Raw genomic sequence first — 21,945 nt, forward strand, 5'->3', positions numbered from 1 at the left:
CCCACAGTCCTTTCGGTGTTGATCAAACTCGTGAGAAAGATACTCGCCACCACGATCCGAACGCAGTGTTTTAATCTTTCTACCCAATAGGTTCTGCACCCTATTCTGGTATTCCTTGAATTTCTCAAAGGATTCACTTTTGTGCTTCATTAAGTAGACATAGCCATATCTACTCAAATCGTCCGTGAAAGTGATGAAATACCTATAGCCTTCTCGTGCGGTGATTGACATAGGACCACATACATCCGTGTGTATGAGCCCTAATAGGTCATCAGCGCGCATTCCAACACCTTTGAAGGAAATCCGAGTCATCTTACCGATGAGACATGATTCACACGTGCCAAATGATTTAAAATCAAAGGCCGAGATAGCTCCATGTTTGATGAGCTGTTTTACGCGTTTCTCATTAATGTGTCCCATACGGCAGTGCCATAGATACGTTTGATCTTTGTCACCAACCTTTAACTTTTTATTCATTACGTGTAATATTTCATTGGTCTGATCTAAAACATAAATTCCGTTCATGGAGACTGCCTTGCCGTAAATCATATCGTGTAATGAGAAAATGCAAGCATTATTTTCTATTACAAATGAAAAACCAAGTTTGTCAAGTGCAGAAACTGAAATAATGTTCTTAGAAAGACTAGGTACATAATAGCAGTCATATAATGACAACTCAAATCCGCTTGGAAGCTGGATCACATATGTCCCCTTTGAGATGGCAGCTACTCTTGCTCCATTCCCAACACGCAGTCCACCTCACCCTTTACGAGGGGTTCGATGTTTCGAGCCCCCGCACATGATTACACTGATGAGAACCACAACCAGTATCAAGTACCCAAGTTCCGTAACTTGCGTGGTTAATCTCAATCATATGAATAAAAGTAGAAGAAGAAGACATACCAACAGGTTTAACACGACCTGCTTTTAAGTCCTCATGATAAACAGGACATGTGCGTCTCCAATGCCCAGTCATGTGGCAGTGATGGCATTCCATGTTATCTTTCTTGCTCTTTGTCGCGCCTGATGAGTTACTCGACTCACCAGGACCACTCTTACCTGAGCCCGACTTCTTAAACTTCGATTTGCCTACTGCTAGGCCTGGCTGAACTTTGCCCTTACCCTTGCCTTTGTTTGACACAACGAGAACATCCTGTTTTATGCTCCCACTGAACTTCATGTCCTTCTCGGTCTGTACGAGGAGGGAGTGCAGTTCATGGGGAGTTTTCTTCAAATCATTCATATAGTAATTCGCTCTAAATTGCGAAAAACCATCGTGGAGTGAGTGAAGCATGCGGTCGATAACAATGTTCTCGCTGATGTTACGCTTAAAGGTCTCCGACTTCTCGACATTCTCAATCATGCTGAGAATGTGTGGGCTAACCGGTTGGCCCTTCTGGAGTCTCGCATCAAAGAAGCGAGTGGTATGCTCATAGGTCACGATTCTCGGTGCTTTCGAGAATTCCTTAGTGAGCGTGGTGAAAATCTTGTTTGCACCATGGGCTATGAAGCGTTTCTGCAAATTGGGTTCCATTGCAAAAATGAGTACGTTTTTAATCGCACCCGCTTCCAAGGCGAAATCGTTATACTTGTCGATCTCGTTAATTCCGGCCGTGGGGCCTGGGTTTGACGGCATGGGCTCAAGCGGAAATTTGAGCTTCCCGTCGCGGCGGCAGCATTCCGTAATGCCGCCTCCCGGTCCGCGAAGTTGGATCCATCATTCTTCGATCCGAGTAGACCGATTCATCCGATTCATGAAGATCCGAAGCCAGGACTCACGGTCCAATGTGGCACTTGGCATTGGGTTATCGGTAGAACCAGCCATTTGTTGTTTAGCAGTTTAAAAACGTGATCTACACTCGAAAAAGAAAGAAAAACAAAACGAAATAAGCAACTCATCGAGGTGATTTAAGTCTATTTTAAAATTCATTTTAAACATGTAGACTCTCGCACTTGCATAATTGATCTCCCTCAAGAATGATACAAGTGATCCCAAGACTCAATTTCTGTAAATTGATAAGCCAACTGTTTAGCTAATTCTTCCGGAAGAACTCTTGGTCGATAGATTTCCGTAAATCCTATCTATAGTCCACCATAATCACAGGATCGTACGAGTGACCATAGTGTTGAGATAAAATAGGTCAATCGGTTCCAACTTACCCGACGTAGAAGGGGTCATATTATGCCTACCGACGAAGAAGGGACTCATTGGAGTTTGACCTATAAAGACCGTTCTCAATTTTTGTTTATACGAGGAAGATCCCATCAACAAAATTATAATTCATTTTAAGTGAACGAATAACTAGCGTTTGTCGTGAATGAATTTATTTGGATGATGGCTTTAAAACGCGTGACATGAGAATGTCAAAGAAAACTAACTCGTGACCTCTATATGTGTCAGTTTTCATGCAATTATTAGGTGGTTTGGTTTTTAGGCGGAATATGATGCATATTATCGTTACGAAAAATAAAAATGAATGCAATACGTAAATAAAAATTCCTAGTGTGGCCTATCCTAGTAAAACAAAACATAAAACAACTTTGGAATCCACCGTTGGACCCGAGAAGCTTGTCTTGATGTTCCATCTTGATCCAAGTAGCGGGAGTGAGCATCCGGTCTCCATCTTTGGTCTTCTCAAAAATTACAATTTAAAATTACAAAAATAAACCTATTTACATTCTAATTAAAAACTGTAATTACAAGTGAAAAAAAAAACAAAACGGAGATACGAGATCTCAAAATACAACCAAGACCGTGTTCCATCATTACGGTAACACGTTCTACTAAGGCCACACTAAGTTACAACCGTTTGCAAAAATTAAATACGTAATAAAAAGGCATTCACGGCATACAAGATAAACGATAAATAAAAATGCATCAACTAAAAACAAATTCATTCGTGACATAATTCCGTAATTATGTTAAAATTATCCAAACCACCTTTTAATGATTAAAATTCATGTGATAAAACCGCTTCTATCATTTAATTTTAATCCATTACAATCCGTTACTTTAAATATGCTTTAAAATAACTTAATGGTACGTGTGTGAACCGTTTCACAATCATAGCGAGTGTACTATATCCGTATAAAGTACATATTGAAGCCAAAAGAAAATTTAAATCAAAAGAAACAAATTTTCAAAGCTGTCAAAACGGAAATCCCTCGATCCAGGGACACAAGTGCTCGATCGAGGAACTAAAGGGCTCGATCGACTGAACTGCAAGTCGATCGAGGGGTATGCTAATCAGGGGGTACTCGATCGACTAAACTGGAGGTCGATCGAGGACTTATATCAGCAAATCTACTCGATCGAGTACGAGGACAACTCGATTGAGCAGTAGGGTTTAGAAAGGGGTCGATCGAGTACAACAGGGACTCGATCGAGCAAAAGGTTTTTGAAACGGGGTCGATCGAGTACAACAGGGACTCGATCGAGCAAAAACAATACAGGAAAAACACTCGATCGATTAAAAACTTGTTCGATCGAGTACAAAACTTTCTGAAAAAACTCCAAAACCTCGTGAAACAAGTTTTATGATACAAAACCACAACAATTTTGATCAAAAACGCATAAAATCAATTTTAACAATTGACAAAAACATGACATATTGTTATAATTTCTGTATAAAACAACAATATGCAAAAAACAAATCGAAAACAAGATGATAAAACCGTGTAAAACATGTCACGGTTTCAACAAGAACAAAACCCGAATCAGCCGTGTATACATGGCACGGAATTCGATGCAGAAAAACATCGTTTCAAAAACGTTTTATGAAAAACACATAGAAAATTTACGTGGCCTCGCTCTGATACCACTTGTGGGTATACATCCGTATAATACCCTTTAAATATAGGACTATAACGTAAATTTAAACATGTGATTATTGTCATAAAACATAAATACAATAGAAACGATAAAGATTAGAAATCAACCTCGGGTCCTTTGATGCACGGCGTAAAGAACAGAAATCAAACCAGATTCCCTCCTAATTGTTGCACCCAAGACCTTGTCCGAGATATGCCCTTGTGCTAGATGGTGTTCTCCGATTGCCTTGCAATATTGGGAGAACTTGTTGTGAGTTTTTCTCGAGATGTGAGATCTCGGTTTCAGAGAAAAGCTTGATCTCCAAAACCCTAGTTTTTCTGTAAATGAAATTGTCTAGGTCACAAAAGAGAGAGATGCTCTCTTTTGTTAGCTCGGCCAGCCGTGGGTTTTAGGGGGAAGTGGGCTTTCCACTTTCTCCTAATATTTGAACCTGTGGTCCGATCAATTCCGCTAAAATGTATATGACGGGTTATATTATAAACTGTCATCGGTTATCGGAAATTAAGGCATCAGCTAATAATACGGGTTAGCTGAATTATTAATACGTGTCCGACAAAACAGTATTGTATAATTATATTCAATATACATTTAATTAAATATAAAACGCTTATATTTAATTTTACGAATTAACTGGTTAATTCGCCTTAGCCCATGATATTTAATCCGTATTAAATATAATATCTCAACATCACATTTTGACTAATTACTAGTCAAATAACTCGGACTAACTGGTTAGTCAATTTTGGCATCTACATGACAGTATTTTCATACCGTCACATCTCTCGAACGTATCCTATAGGTGTGACTTTTAGGGACCAGTTGATCACCGCCATCTGTATGACAATAACGTCAAACTTATCTAGCAAGCCAACCGTTATTGATAAACGTGGATCAACTGATAATAATACCAAAGTATGCCCTTTGATCCTTATAGAGGTTTATAAGTCCTTGCACTAACTGTTAAGGACACCAACCCCAACAGTTATCACACTAATTGTGGAGGACACTAGCTCCAACAAACTCCCACTTGTCCTCACAAGTGTATGTGCGATAACCGATTCTCATATCCTTAATTTCTCCCACTCAATGTAAAACAATTTGCAAAATCCGTATTCACAAAGGTCGTATTTTACAGGTGATCATTATCAAGAGTGGTTTTCTCGACTAGCGAGTAACTTAACTGATAAACGAATCATCATTCGAGCATGGCCATGCATTTCAGTTACAACTCCTCGAGTGGCCCTGAGAAATGACTAAACCTGATAAAGGATGGATATTTTCTTCAACTCGAATCCTGCAGATACAAGCACGGTATGAAATGACCCAGTAAAAATCTGCTTAGTCTCCTGTTACGATCGATCATGAGAAAGAAAGCAAAGTCACCCAAAAAACTGCCTTAATCTCAAGAGACAGTCGATAGTCAAAAGAATCGACTCTAGGAACACAATGGACGTCCAATCCACAACCTGGCACCGAATGTTTTTAAACATTTAGGACTCCATTACGTTGTCACAATGTCCTACGAGGTATAGTTATAACTCGCATCTGTGATCGATCAGCCAACCGTTTGACTTATGGCTCGTTGAACCCACCATCAATAAACTTCACAATATAATAGCCAGAGTTATCAGCTCATGTAGGCGATTACGGACCAAAACAAATATAATGTAATTCAGTTCACTTTGTAGCGTTCAATGTTGTCGTACAATCCACATGAAAAACAAAATATGAAAAATACGATGAAGTTATAAATAGCATATGAAAAAGAAAATGTATCGAATCCATAAGCAACTAGTATAACTCAGGAACACGTTTAATTCCTATGGAAATAATGTGCCCTTCATGCTTATCATATTTCAATGGTTTAGTGAGCGGATCCGCGATGTTGTCATCCGAAGCAATCTTGTCAATCACTATCTCCTCTTGCTCCACGTAATCACGGATCAGGTGAGCCTTACGATGTACATGTCTAGACTTGTTGTTAGACTTAGGCTCCTTGGCCTGGAAGATGGCACCTCTATTGTCACAATAGATGGTGATTGGGTCATTCGAACTAGGAACTATGGTTAGTCCTTGTAATAATTTACGCATCCATATAGCTTCCTTTGCTGCTTCTGAAGCGGCATAGTACTCGGATTCAGTAGTAGAATCTACTACAACTTCCTGGTTGGAACTTTTCCAGCTGACCGCAGCACCATTAAGAGTAAAGACGAATCCAGACTGAGATTTCGAATCATCTCGATCCGTTTGGAAGCTAGCATCTGCGTAACCGATTGCACATAGCTTAGTATCTCCTCCATAAGTCAATGCCCAATCCTTTGTTCTCCCTAGGTACTTAAGGATGTTTTTAATAGCCATCCAGTGTGTTTCACCTGGATTGCCTTGGTACCGACTCGTCATACTCAATGCATATGCCACGTCTGGACGTGTGCATATCATGGCATACATGATTGATCATATGGCTGATGCATAAGGAACGCGACTCATGCGTTCAACCCCTTCAGGTGTCTTGGGTGACTGAGACTTGCTCAAATGTATCCCAGAAGTCATTGGAAGGTTCCCCTTCTTGGAGTTGGTCATGCTGAACCTTTCAAGAATCTTATCTAAATAAGACTCCTGACTTAGTGATAATATCCGTCGTGATCTATCTCGATAGATACGGATTCCCAATATGCGTTCTGCCTTACCCAGATCTTTCATCTGGAAATGGTTCTTCAACCATCCTTTTACCGAAGATAAGAGAGGAATGTCATTCTCAATCAAGAGTATGTCATCGACATACAATATCAAGAAAAAAATTTTGCTCCCACTCGACTTGACATATAAGCATGGTTTCTCGACCGATCAAGTGAAATTATACTCTTTTATCACCTGGTCGAAACGATGATTCCAACTCCGAGAAGCTTGCTTAAGTCCATAAATGGAACGTTTAAGCTTGCACACTTTTTTAGGATTTTCAGGATCTATGAAACCTTCGAGTTGTACCATGTACAATTCCTCCTCCAAATAACCGTTTAAGAAGGCATCTTTCACATCCATCTGCCAAATTTCATAGTCATGAAAAGCGGAAATCGCTAAGATTATCCGAATGGAACGCAGCATAACTACGGGTGCAAAGATTTCATCATAATGCAATCCGTGCACTTGAGTGAAACCTTTTGCCACTAGTCGTGCCTTATAGGTATCTGGTTGCCCTTCTACAGAATGCTTTATTTTGAAAAGCCATTTGCACTGAAGAGGTCGTACCTTGTTAGGTAAATCAACAGGATCCCATACGTCATTCGCATACATGGAGTCCATCTCGGATCGCATGGCTTCAAGCCATAGCTTAGAGTCGGAACAGGTCATGACACCTTTATAGGTAGCGGGTTCATTACTCTCTAGAAGCAAAACGTCATTTTCCTCGACCATACCAATGTATCTGTCTGGAGGATTAGAGACTCTACCCGACCTTCTAGGTTCCTGAGGAATATTAACCGTATCATTAGTTGAAGGAACATCTTCCTCCATCTGTTCCTCGGTTGTTGGTTCTTGAATCTCCGACAGCTCGAAGGTTCTATTACTTGATTTGTTCTCGATAAATTCTTTCTCTAAGAACTTTGCACTAGCCGCAACAAAAACTCGATGTTCGGTAGGCGAATAGAAGTAATGACCAAACATTCATTTTGGATAACCAGCAAAGTATGTCTTGACCGATCGCGGGCCGAGCTTATCCTCGTGTCTCCACTTGACATAAGCCTCGCAGCCCCAAACCCGAATAAAGGACAAGTTAGGGACCGTTCCCTTCCATATTTCATACGGAGTCTTGTCGACAGCTTTAGACGGACTTCGGTTAAGTATAAGAGCAGCTGACAAAAGAGCAAAGCCCCATAATGAATCACGTACTACCGTGTGACTCATCATGGATCGAACCATATCAAGTAGTGTTCGATTTCTCCATTCGGACACACCATTTAATTGAGGTGTTCCAGGTGGAGTTAACTGTAAAACTATTCCACGGTCTTTAAGGTGTTGATCAAACTCATTTGAAAGATATTCGCCACCACGATCTGAACGGAGTGCTTTAACCTTTCTTCCCAGTTGGTTCTCAACCTTATTCTGGTATTCCTTGAAGTTTTCAAAAGACTCACTTTTATGCTTCATTAAGTAGACATATCCGTATCTACTCAAATCATCCGTGAAAGTGATAAAATATCTATAGCCGTCTCTTGCGGTGATTGACATAGGTCCACATACATCAGTATGTATGAGTCCTAATAGGTCATTAGCGCGCATTCCTACACCTTTGAAGGAAATTCGAGTCATTTTGCCAATAAGACATGATTCACACGTGCCAAATGATGAGAAATCAAATGTGGAGATAGTCCCACTCTCAATGAGTTTCTTTACACGTTTTTCATTTATATGTCCCATTCGACAATGCCATAGATAAGTTTGATCTTTGTCACCAACCTTTAATTTCTTATTATTCACATGTAATATCTCTGTGGTTTGATCTAAGATATAAATTCCATTCATGGAAACTGCTTTGCCATAAACCATTTCATTAAAAGAGAAAATACAGCTATTGTCCTTTATTGAAAATGAAAAACCGTCTTTATCAAGTACGGAAACAGAAATAATATTCTTAGATAAACTGGGTACATAGTAACAGTTATATAAATATAACTCAAAACCACTCGGGAGCTAGATTACGTATGTTCCCATTGAGACTGCAGCAACTCTTGCTCCATTCCCGACTCGTAGGTCCACATCACCCTTTGCGAGGGGTGTGATGTTTTTTTAGGCCCTGCAAATGATTACACAGATGAGAACCGCAACCAGTATCAAGTACCCAAGTTCCGAAACTTGTATGGTTAATCTCAATCATATGAATATAAGATGACATACCAACAGGAGTGACGCGGCCTGCTTTTATGTCCTCGTGGTACACGGGACAGTTCCTCCTCCAATGCCCAGTCTTGTGACAATGGTGGCACTCAACGTTACCGCCCTTGCTCTTTTCCTTGCCTTGTGAGCCACTAGTCTCACCAGGCCCACTCTTACCGTTTCCTGACTTCTTAAACTTTGGCTTTCCTACAGTTAGGTCGCCGTGAGTTTTGCCCTTACCCTTATTCTTGTTGGAAATCATGAGAACATCTTGCTTCATGCTCCCACTCAATTTCATATCCTTCTCGGTCTGTACGAGAAGTGAGTGTAGCTCATGAGGACTTTTCTTCATGTCATTCATTTAGTAATTTGCCCTGAAAAGGGCAAAACCATCATAAAGTGAATGAAGTATACGGTCAATGACTATGCTCTCATTGATTTTGCAATCAAGTGCCTCCAGTTTCTCGACATTCTCAATCATTTCAAGAATGTGTGGGCTAACCGGTTGGCCCTTCTGGAGTTTCGCCTCAAAGAAGCGACAGGTATGCTCATAAGTAACGATTCTCGGTGCTTTTGAGAACTCATTAGTGAGCGTGGTGAAAATCTTGTTTGCACCTTGGGCAAAGAAGCGTCTTTGCAAATTGGTTTCCATTGCAAAAATGAGTACGTTCTTTATCGCACCCGCTTCCATGACGAAGTCACTATAAGCAAGTGACTCGTTAGCTCTTACATTGGGCCCTGGGTTTGGCGGTATTGGCTCAGTCAAGTACTTGAGCTTACCGTCAGCAATGGCAGCATTCCGTAATGATGCCTCTCAGTCCGCAAAGTTGGACCCGTCATTCTTCAGTCGTGTGGACTAATTCATGTGGTCCATGAAAGTTTTGAGCCAGGACTCGCGTACAAGTGTGGCACTTGGCATAGGGATATCATTATTTCCAGCCATTTGTTGTAAGCAGTATTATCAATATAAAACGAATTCTACACTGCGAAAAGAAGAAGAAAACATAATAAGCATACTCATCGTTATGATTTAAGTCTAATGCAAATCTGTTATAATGCGAAGACTCAAGCATTTATACAATTGACCTCCCTCAAGAATTATATAAATGATCCCAAGACTCAATTGTCTGTAAATTGATAAGCCAACCTCTTGGCTAATTCTACTTTTAGAATTCTTGGTTGATAAATTTCTGTAAATTCTATCTTTAGTCCATCATAATCTCGAGAAACTCTTCGGATTATAATGTTGAGATAAAATAAGTCAACACAAACTACTTACCCAACGTAGAAGGGGTCATATGGAGAGTAAGGTCTTATATGCCTACCGACGAAGAAGGGATTCACAGTTGTTTGGCCTATAAAGACTAGTCTCAATTTTAGTTTTAGAGGAAGATCCCATCAATTTTATTTTAATACATTTTAAGTGAACTAATATCTAGCATGCGAGAATGAATAAACTAAGATGATGACTTAAAAGTGTGACATCTTTATGTCCATGATAACTAACATCCAAACTATATGAGTCAATTTTCATGCATATAAATAGGTGGTTTGGTTTAGGCGGAATTTGATGCACTAACTATCATGCGAAGAAAAGAAACAAGAATGGAAAAACATAAAACAAAAATAAAGTCCTAGTGTGGCATATCTACCAAAAATGAACATAAATACAACTTTGCAATCCTTCCTAGGACCCGAGAGGCTTGTCTTGATGTTCCATCTTGGTCCATGTAGCGGGAGTGAACAATCCAATCTCCATCTTTAGTCTTCTAAAAATTACAATTAAAAATTACAAAATAAACCTATTTACATTCTAATTTCAAAAACATAATACTAAAGAAAACCAAAGGAGAATCGAGATCTCAAAATTACATCAAGATTATGTTTCCATCATTACGAAAACATAATCAAGTAAGGTCACACTAGGTAATACAAAATTACAACCGATTGCAAAAATACGTAAATAAACCATTCAACAATTCATACAACTAAATAAAATGCATCAACAATAAATTAATCATTCAAGACATAATTCCTTAATTATGTAGAGTAATTTATCCAAACCACCTATTTTAAAATGATCAAAAATATGTGACAATTCCTCAATTACTCACAATAATTCCAATCTTAATACACATTAACTTGTAATATGAATTAATCTAAGATCATTTTAAACCACTTTAAAATAATTGGTTATCTAAAATTTGTGAACTTTTTCACAACAAACAATCATACATTATAGATATAATGTATAATAATTATTGGCCAAAACACACCAAAAAAAACAAAAAAAATTTTTTATGGCTCTCGGCATACAGCCCTAAAATCGAAAAACAGTTTTTTTTTTTTAATTTTTTATTGCTCTCGGCATTTTCGAAAACAACCCCTTTTGATGTGAACAAATTTGTTTAATGTTGCTACTATAACAAGATTGGCATAATCATCAATGTTTAATTTAAACATAGATCCAAACTAGATGATTCAATTTAACCTCTTAAAATGAATATCTAAATTATGATTAAATCGATTATCTGAATATTTAATTCATCACAATTGATTTGAACATTATTAAATTAATGAATCATGATTCTTAAACAACAATTTAACACCATGTATGCCAAAACTATATAGCAAAAACAAATGAACATCATCAATCAAAACAATTTCCATTTACATTTCAATTTAATTTTTATTAAATAAAAATTTATCATATTATCATCTTAACATATTAAAACAACAATATCAATAAATCAAAATGGAAATAATGCACCAAAAAAATAAAAAATAAAAACCTCTCGGCAAGAAAAAAAATTTGACACGGCCGACTTTTTTTTTTTTTAATCCATTTATGAAAATCATATAAAATAATTTCGTGGCCTATGCTCTGATACCACTTGTGGGAAATATCGGTATATTTCATCAAGAAAATTCGGATTATAACGAAATTATGAAATATGAAATTACAAGTCATAAACGAAATTGTATAAACAAAAGAATAGAGATTAGAATTAACCTCCGGTCCTAGCAATTTGGCCTAAGAACAAATATCGAGATCGATATTCTCCTAATCATTGCACCCAAGATGCTCCAAAAGATGCCTTTTTCTTGCTAGAAAGAGAACCCTAATTCCTAATAATTTTTAGGGTTTTGAGTGATGAGAGTATTAGGTCAAAAACCTAGAGAGAAAAATGATCCTCCCTCTCTCCTATTATAACCGTGTAAAAGGAGAAAAAAAGGGGAAGATATTTTTCTTCTTTTTTTCTTTAAACCGTGAATCACAAAAAATAAGGAGAAAATCTTCTTATTTTAGGTAGTTATCATATTGTATAAAATGTGTATAATTATCAATTGTCATTTATGTCGTCACGTATTTAATAAGTCCACACACAATAGTTTGTAATCGATTTATTAATACCGGTATGTTCATCATTTATTATGACAATTTCGTATAATATATACATTAACTTTAAATATCGCATATTTATAATTTGCTAATTAAATATAACCGTTTATGTTTAATTACGAATTAACATCTTAATTCGTTTAAGCTAACATTATATACATTAAATAAATATAACAGTTTATATTCAATTTACGAATTAACAATTAATTCGTCTCAGCTGATATTATTTAATTGTATTAAATAATCGGCTCATCATCACATTGACTAACCTTTTAGTCATATAAGGCATCAATGTGATTATATTTTCATATAATCACATCTCTCAAACACATCTTTTAGGTGTGACTTTTAGGGACCAGTTGATCACCGCCATCAGTATGATAATAACGTCAAACTTCTAGCAAGCCAACCGTTATTAGTAAACGTTAATCAACTGATAAAATACTAAGTATACCCTGTGAACCTATAAGAGATTTATACACGTTATCACACTAACTGTGGAGGACACTAGCTCCAACAAATTATTCCAAATGGACGTTAAGACTGCATTTCTTAATGGCTATTTGGAAGAAGAAGTTTATGTAGAACAACCTCCCGGATTTTTAGATAGCAAGTTTCAAAACCACGTTTATAAATTAGACAAAGCTTTATATGGTTTGAAACAAGCTCCAAGGGCATGGTATGACAGATTATCCAAGTTTTTACTACAAAATAATTTTAAAAGAGGATATGTCGATAAAACCTTGTTCCTAAAATCCGAGGGTTCTAATTTACTTGTTGTGCAAATTTATGTAGACGATATTATATTCGGTTCTACTAATGAAAAATTGTGCAAGTATTTTTCAGATCAATGACTTCTGAGTTTGAAATGAGCATGATGGGAGAATTTAAGTACTTTCTAGGTTTACAAATTCAACAAACAAAGGATGGTATAAAGATTCACCAACAGAAATATATCAAGGAACTAATTCGAAAATTCGGTATGGAAAATGCAAAATCTTACGATACACCTATGGTACCTGGTAAGAAGATAACTATAGATGAACATGGTAAGTGTGTCGATGAGACTACATATCGAGGTATGATTGGTTCACTTTTATATTTAACTGCAAGTCGTCCTGATATAATGTATAGTGTATGTGTTTGTGCGCGATATCAATCGTGTCCTAAAGAGTCACATATGATTGCAGTTAAACGTATCTTGAGATATTTAATTGGTACATCAAATTTGTACTTATGGTATCCATTTGAGTGTAATTTCGATCTAGTAGGGTATTCAGATGCAAATTATGCAGGATGCTCTTTAGATAGGAAAATCACTTCTGGGTATGCAACGTTTGTTGGACCTTGTATCATCACATGGGGATCAAAGAAACAAAATTCAGTTGCAATGTCTCTCTTTGGCCGGTATGTGTATCTCTTGACTTGTATGTTCTCAATTACTTTGGTTAAAGCAACAACTATGTGATTATGGTATAAATGTAGGTCGTATGCCTATTATGTGTGACAATACGAGTGCTATAGTAATTTCTAAGAACCCTGCTCAGCACTCGAGGACCAAACATATAGATATTAGACACCATTTTCTACGAGATCACGTAGAGAAGGGCAACATTTCACTTGAATTTTGTAGTACCGAAAGGCAATGGGCTGATATATTGACTAAGCCGTTAGCTAGAAAACACTTTGAGTTATTGAGACTAGAGATTGGTTTAATTAGCGATAATTAAATCCGTCATAATTATGTCTGGGAACCTGAATGACTGGCTAGGAAGATGAGATTGTACGATTGTGTCCGTATATTTTGTTGCAAGTTTAATTATGTTAAATAATGTTTATTTTACGTGTTATATCTTGCTTATGTGTATGGTAATATTTAATATTCTGTATAATCACATTCTTACAAAAATTCGACAAAATCTACAATAAAATGCCTAAATATAATAAAGATATTTCTATCTTATTATATTCCTACACAAATCCTGCCTAAACACCAACACAAAAGATTCTTTCCTTATCTCACATCAAATAGGATTCTTTTCTTATTCTTATCATATAAAAAAAAGGAGATAATGCCAAAAAAAAAAAGGAAAGTGCGAAAAAAAAAAAGGAAAGGCCGAGAAAAAAAAGGAAAAGCAAAAAAAAAAAAAAAAAAAAAAAAAAAAAAAAAAGGAAGTTGCCAAAAAAAAGGGTCACCGGAAAAAAAAAGGAAAGGCACCGGAAAAAAAATAAGGAAATTGGTATTATTTTCTTTCCTTAAGAATTCTATGGTTACCAAAACACAAACTCTTTAATACTATTTAAACCCTTTTAACCTCTCCATAATTCTCATCAATTTAATCATCTTCTTCCCTAATACTTTTTCAAAACCTTCAAGATTAATAATGGCAAATCATCCTACAACCCGTTTTCAATCTAAGAAACCCGTTGTTGTTGGAAAGAAGGTAACCCGATCACCCCCGAGAACCTCCCGCTCCGTCACGCCGCCCGAGACCCCACGGTCACCCCGGTCCGCCGCCGACCTACCCGACACCCACAAGAAGCGAAGAAAATTGGTTAAGGATAAGGGAAAATTGGTTTCGGAAACTGAGGTAAGCTCGAAAACTGAGAGCTATATACTTCAAGATGGTTCTTCACGTGTTCTTTACGCACAACATATGGATGATTACACTAACAATGGACTGAATAATCTTCGATTTACTCAAGTAGAACGAAGGAATATCAATCAAGTTGCTCAATAGCGCATTCACGCAGGACGAGTATATTCGGTTGATTGGTTAAAGCAATATAAAGCACTTGGGTTCTTCAGAAATTTTCTCAAAGATCAATGTTTGGAAAATATTGTTGTTGTAAGTGGTCCAGTCTTTCCTATTGAGGTATATCAATTTTATGCTACTGTTCAATTTAAGGAAGGAAATTTACTTGTTGTGGTTAATGAGACATCTATACGTGTCTCACCTGGTGATTTCTGCGACTTGGCTCGAGTTCCTAGAGGAGGAATCGAAATTAATCCAAGCGTAGAATGGGAAAGTATGTCGCCTAATGAGAGGTTAGTAGTGAAACGGTATTTCAAACAAGATGCGACTTCGTCTGAAACTATTTTAACAACCAAGTTGTCGCCATCTTTGACGTTCTTTTTGAACTTTCTTTGGACTACTATTGTTCCTCGCAAAGAAGGTAGAGATAAATTTGGGGTTCACGAGATGATTATTATGAAGGCTTGGCTTGAAGGATAAAAGGTTAGTCTACCTATGCTTGTGTTTCATAAAATTATACAAGCTAGTATAACAGCTAAGATGGACGATTTAGCTTCTACTTTAAGTTTGCCTTATGGAAATTGGATTTCTCGTATTTTAGAAAAGAAAGGAGTTATTGGGATGCATAGTTATGGAGTTATAACAAGTGATGAGATGAACGAACTTTATTTATCTTATATGAAGCTCGTTATTAATGGCCCGGAATTGTGTTTTGAAACGAAAGGAGAAAAAGGAGGGAAAAGCAATGTGAGTTTTGAGATGTTGGATTCTAAGATGGAATCAAATTTTACTTCTATTCTTGTAAGGATTAATGAGCAAGACAAGAAATTATGTGAGTTGTTTGATCTCATTACAAAGGAAATGAGAGTTGATACTAGTGGACCGAGTAGTGTTAGCCCGGCGCGTGTATACACCATGTTGTCACGATTGAACACGCAAGTCGACACCGCTCTAAAGGCAGCCGTGCGAACACACTCCGAATCTACTCATATGAGGGAAGGTATGGATAGTTTGGTTAAGTTTGGTGATGAGCTTTTGCAATCGTGAAAGGAAATGAGGTCTGAGATGCATACGATATATGAAGCAGTTAAAGCTATGACTTTGAGGATTGTTAATTTCGATGCTCGATTAGCTGCTCAAGCTGCGCTCCTAGACCATTGTCACACACGACTCGAGGATTTGGAGTTCTGGACCCGTCCGAGGTCACGACCACCGAGCCCCTACCACCCGTGACCATCTCGCCCTACCCATCCAAATTTCCAACCTAGCCTTATCTTTTTAATTCCTTTGCTCACAATAAAAGTCCATTCTTATGAATATTAGCTTTTTCAATTCCGCATTTTATTCCTTGTGAGGTTGCAGGTTTATAATATTATTATGCTAATTAAGAATTAGATTGCGTTTAATATAATATGTTTTTCATGATTAATTCTTGTCTCATAATATATTATTCTAGTTGTTTTATGTTTGTTCTCATCTTTTCAATGATGCTAAGAGGGGGAATTGTTTTTATGATTTGCGACCGTCTCAAGTTAATTCTCTCAAGGCGTTCAATAGTTATAACTTTGAAAAGATTATTAGTTTCTGCGCTCAACTATTCTATAATTTGGGAAGTATTATGTTGAGGGGGAACTAGACTTAGACACAAATCATAGGAGACTTGTCATCATCAAAAAGGGGGAATTTGTTGGACCTTTAGTCCTAATTAGTTGTTTTAATAATGACAGTAATGATTTGTATGTGAACTTAATATTATAAACATATGCGTGTAATTGTGTGCTCAAGTCTTAATATAGAAAGGAACAATTACAATGACGCAAGCTTGAAGTTTGGCCCAAGGAGGTATAACTTCAAAAAGAAGCAAGCTTGAAGTTTGGACCAAGGAGGTACAACTTCAAAGACATTTGATCGTAATGTTCAAGATCAAGATCAAATAACAACCACGAGACTCAAGATGAGAGATTTGTGAAGAGACGATTCGTTTCATCAAGATCTACCAAGATTAGATAGTATAGGTCGTCATCCTCAGAATGGTTTTACTTTGTTTGATTTAAAGGTTAATGAAGTTATGACCTCATAGCCATAACTTCACTGCTAGACAAAAATGATGCGTTAATTTTTGGAAAATATATTTTTAATGTTTTATAAGAATAAGAGAGTATTTATATAATTGGAATTGTTTAATTAGAATTTAAGTTGGATGTACTATTGGTTTGTAACACGATATTTATGTCGTCATGCAACCTAGGGTTTCAACTAAAATTCTATCTCGATTTGTTGTGGGCTATGGTGGCCGAAATGGACCGAAGGAAGCCCTAGGGGCCAGCCGAAACCCTAGAGGCCGAGCCACTCCCAAACCCTAGCCTCCTACTTGTTCGTCAAGTCATTTAGGGTTTCACACCTTCCAGAATATTCTAAAATCCTAATTCCCTACAACTATAAATACCTCTCTTCATTCAACATTTAAAAAGTGACACACATCTACACTTTTAAGAGAAAAAATATTTAAGCAAAAATTATTTGAGCTTTAAATCTTATTTTACAAATTGCTTGTACAAAAGTTGCGCATCATATTTGTCAATCACTCAAAGAGAAATCGTTATAGGATACTAAGTACACAAATATATTATACTCACTCGCATAACGTGAGATTAGTATTTATCGTTGTTCTTTTCTTATTAACGTAAGAGCAATCTAGAGTATTTAGCGATACTCAATCTGAGTTATAATCATATAGTTGATTATACGAGTGGATTGATAATTTTTGTAATCCGTAGAAAGGTACTAAAAATTATTAATCGAGAATAGTGGACGTAGGTTTCGACTTGTGAAACTGGACCACTTTAAAAATCCTGTGTGTCTCTCTTTCTCTCCTTCTTTATTTTTGTTATTTCGATTTTGCGCTTATTAGTAAATTAATTAGTTGATTTTAATCAATAAAATCAAATAATTAATTTTACATCATATATTTCGAAAAAATGGGCATCGTTTTTAATACTCAATTCACCCCGTCTTTCGTATTCGATCAATAGACTCCTCAGAGTAAGTTGAGACTGGACCATATATAATGATTAGAAAAGAATAAGAAAACAAAAAGCACTTTTGTATGATCACTGTTGTCTCAGTGCACTGTGATTGAAGATAAGTGTTGATTCAATCAATTTTCTCAATTCTTTTCGTTAAAGAAAGTGAGATAGATACTTAAAATATTGGTTAAACATTTTAAGAATGATTAGATGCTAATGGAGGTAATTTAGGAAGATATGGCCAAAAGTTTAAAATATGAGAATGTAATGAATTAGATTGAAAGAAGCGAGATTCATTACAATTGTTTATGTCAATTATATAAATTAAATAAAAGAAATTGATCCTTATAAGATGTATTACAATTCATTACAATTGTTTATGTAAGTAATAATTTGCAATTTAGCCAACATGATCACAGTTGCAAATCATCAAATTATTGAATTACCCACGGTAATTAAGTAGGTGGGTTGCTAAATCGTCAGTCATAATTTTTTGATAATTGATCCTTATACTGTATATAAGATGTATTTACAGTATTGTATAATAACTCGTCTTATGATTATCAAGACAAAGGCCCTGTTTGGTAAAACTGTTTGGTAAACAGCGGATTAATATTAGCAGAAGCAGATTTAAAAAGCAGATTTGACTAGCATAATGATTTAGCGGGTTTGACTAGCAGATTTATTTAGCAGAATTGTTTTAGCGGTGTTTGGTAATTGACAGTTTTAGATTAGCAGATTGTTTAGATTCTTTATAAAATGACAAATAAGGATATGAATAAATTATTTATTAAGGCTCTGTTTGGTAAATGACATATTGGCCAAATTTCAGCATATTGCAGAGGTTTAGCATGTTTGACTTACGAATATGCTATTTAGAGCGTTTGGTTAATGGCATATTGAAATAGCATATTGGGGTCCAATATGCTTTTTTTTGCAATATCTTTGCTCCTACTAGCATATTAGGTTAGCGGATTGGAATGAAAAAATATTGTCATATTTACCCCCTTAAAAAATATTACCTTTCCTTTTATATATTTAATAAATAATTTATTCATATCCTTATTTGTCATTTTACAAAGAATCTAAACAATCTGCTAATCTAAAACTGTCAATTACCAAACACCTTTAAAACAATTCTGCTAAATAAATCTGCTAGTCAAATCTGCTAAATCATTATGCTAGTCAAATCTGCTTTCTAAATCTGCTTCTGCTAATATTAATCCGCTGTTTACCAAACAGGGCCTAAATATAAAAGGAAGGTTAGTATTTTTTAAGGGGGTAAATAAGACAATATTTTTTCTTTCTAATCCGCTAACCTAATATGCTTTAGTAGGAAGCAAAGATATTGCAAAAATAGCAAGATATTGAACCCCAATATGCTATTTCAATATGCCATTAACCAAACGCTCTAAATAGCATATTCGTAAGTCAAACATGCTAAATCTCTTCAATATGCTGAAATTTGGCAAATATGTCATTTACCAAACAGAGCCAAAAAACCCAAAAATAAGGAAATACTTCCATAAAATAACCTACGAAGTATATGTTTTATTTTACATTTTACAATGATAACATAAAAACGACTTATACGCATGCGTATCTAGGAATGTTAAGATACTGTAATAGAAGTAGTTGGCCTAATCCTATTTAGGAAAATTAACAAAAGATGGAGATGCCGAGAGTGGAAATATGCGAAACTTGTCATTAAGATCTGGAAAATCTAGAAATGAAGAAGCATGGCAGGCAAACTACATTGCACCAAAGAAACCTCTTAAATTGATGGAAATTACAAAGGGGAGTGGCCAGTGCCGAGTGGGGTAGGGATTTTCCAATGCGTGGCTTTATTGTTACGCTGATATTACACCCTATATGTGTTTTTTCGTAAAGCAAAGCCACACACATGACACAACCCATAAGAAGACCATGGTACTAATGGTAATGGTATCATCGTCGTCATTTGTCCTATCAAATTAACATGAAAGCACTATCCCACCAATATTTATCTAACATAACCTATTAAGCTCATTTCTTACAAGTAATTTACTATTTCTTACCTTTTATTTTTAGACGCAATTACTATCTCATGCTAACCTCATATGAGTAGGTGTCGTTGTTTGGGTGTCGAGCTCCAACACACGGAATCATCAAGGAAAATGAGTTGGTGTCACCAAATGGTACCTAAATTAGACGCCATCGGGGTTGTTATAGAAAGTTGCCTAGCTATAGTTCATAGTAAATAAAAGAAATTCACCCGAATTTTTCCTTGAGTCTTGCCACTTTTTGAGAAAGAATGTTACAAGTTACAACAAACAATATACTCCCTCCGTCCCAATCATTAGTTTACACTTCCTTTATTTTCCCCTCCTGCCCAACCGGGTCAACAATTTCTCAGGCCGCTCCCATGGCCCACCTAGCCCGCTCCTATACCCGGGCCGGTCCCGGGCTCCCTCTACCCCAGCTCACACTGCCCAAACCCGCTCCTTTTTAGGCCATTTTGACCAACTGGGACTATTTAGGGCCATCATCTCCCAGCCCAGCCCGCCCTTGCCCGTGGTGTGGGCTCGGGCACCCCTCCACCAACTCGGCCCGGCCCGCACCAAACCAGCTCGTTGTCCATTTCTAGTTGCGTCCTATTGCCATCCAATCATCAATACGAAGTAAAAAAAAGCAATCCAAGATTACTACGTATTGTCAATTGATTTAAGGTGAATTCATATTTAGGTTTATGAAACTAGGTATTTCGTTTTTTTTTTTCATTTTCAGAGCGAGATCCAAACTCAATTTGCAATTTTTAAGGTGAAATAACAAATAACTCAGTAAGTAGTAACAATAATAACAGTAGATAGATGTAAAAGCAAATGATAGTTGGAATAGTATAATGAAGACAAATTAATAGGCGTGTTAAGTTAGGTATCACTCATTTTTTTTTTAAATAAGAAAACTAGGTTAATGCTCTAGGATAAGATCAACCTATTTCATCCTTTCAAATTTGTTACTCCGTAATAAACAACAAAGAGACATGGTATCTCACTTACATTCTAATTTGTACGAAGTAATTAACTACAAAAAAAATGTAGGATGAAATAATGTGTTATCCATTGCACGTGTAAGATTTGCAAAAGACAAAAGTAGAGGAGGACCAGGTCAAATGTGAGTATTATTATTATTATTAATTAATTAATCTGACAACATAGCACTAATAAGAGATGAGAGACAAAAACTAGTTACTAATTTTCATTCGTAATGATTCATAAACACCATGTTTTCACAGCACTAGAAATACTCAACATTGTGTTTAGTGCATGCTTAATATCATCAGCCTCAACTCCAACATTCATGTATATTCAACCAAGTGTTGTCACATTTTTGAATAACCACGCCACAATATCTAATATCTGTCTTGCTTGTGTCCGTCTTCAACTTGTGACGTCTCTGTCTCATAGCCCCTTTTTCACCTGGTCTCCCACCTGCTTTTTGCGAGAGTCTCTTAGCATACTCATTCATTCGCTTAGTAAATGGGGTTACACAAGATTAACAATCAAATAATTTATTTATATTTCTATTTTTTTAAACTTTAATGGATCATTTGTTCTTCATTTTCTTTAATATAAAACTACCAAACTAGCACAAATTCTTGTTTGTGACGGCACATATCCGTCACTCTTGAGTGACGGATACCATTTTACCTCACAAAGTACCCACTTTTTCTCTCTCTACAACACTATTCATGTGGTCCCCTTTCTCCACTTACCCATTTTGTTACCATTTTATCTCACAAAATATCCGCCACAAATGGTAACCCGTCACAAGGGAGACCAATTGACAAACTAGATCAAATCACTACTGTCTCTTCCTCTCCTTTCTCTGAAATTTTAGATCCTTTTTCCTCTTCGTCTCTCTCTAAAATTTGTGTATTAACTTTATCTTTTGGGAAGTTTTGTTCCCATTTACGCTGAGTATTATATCACACACAATATGAGAGTTTAAAATCTATTATTATAATGAATAAGTGGAAGATTGAAACTTTTCGTCGCATTTGATTCCGTGATGAAGGCG

This window comes from Silene latifolia, chromosome 2 (genome assembly GCF_048544455.1).
Source record: "Silene latifolia isolate original U9 population chromosome 2, ASM4854445v1, whole genome shotgun sequence".
In the NCBI taxonomy this organism is placed as follows: Eukaryota; Viridiplantae; Streptophyta; class Magnoliopsida; order Caryophyllales; family Caryophyllaceae; genus Silene; species Silene latifolia.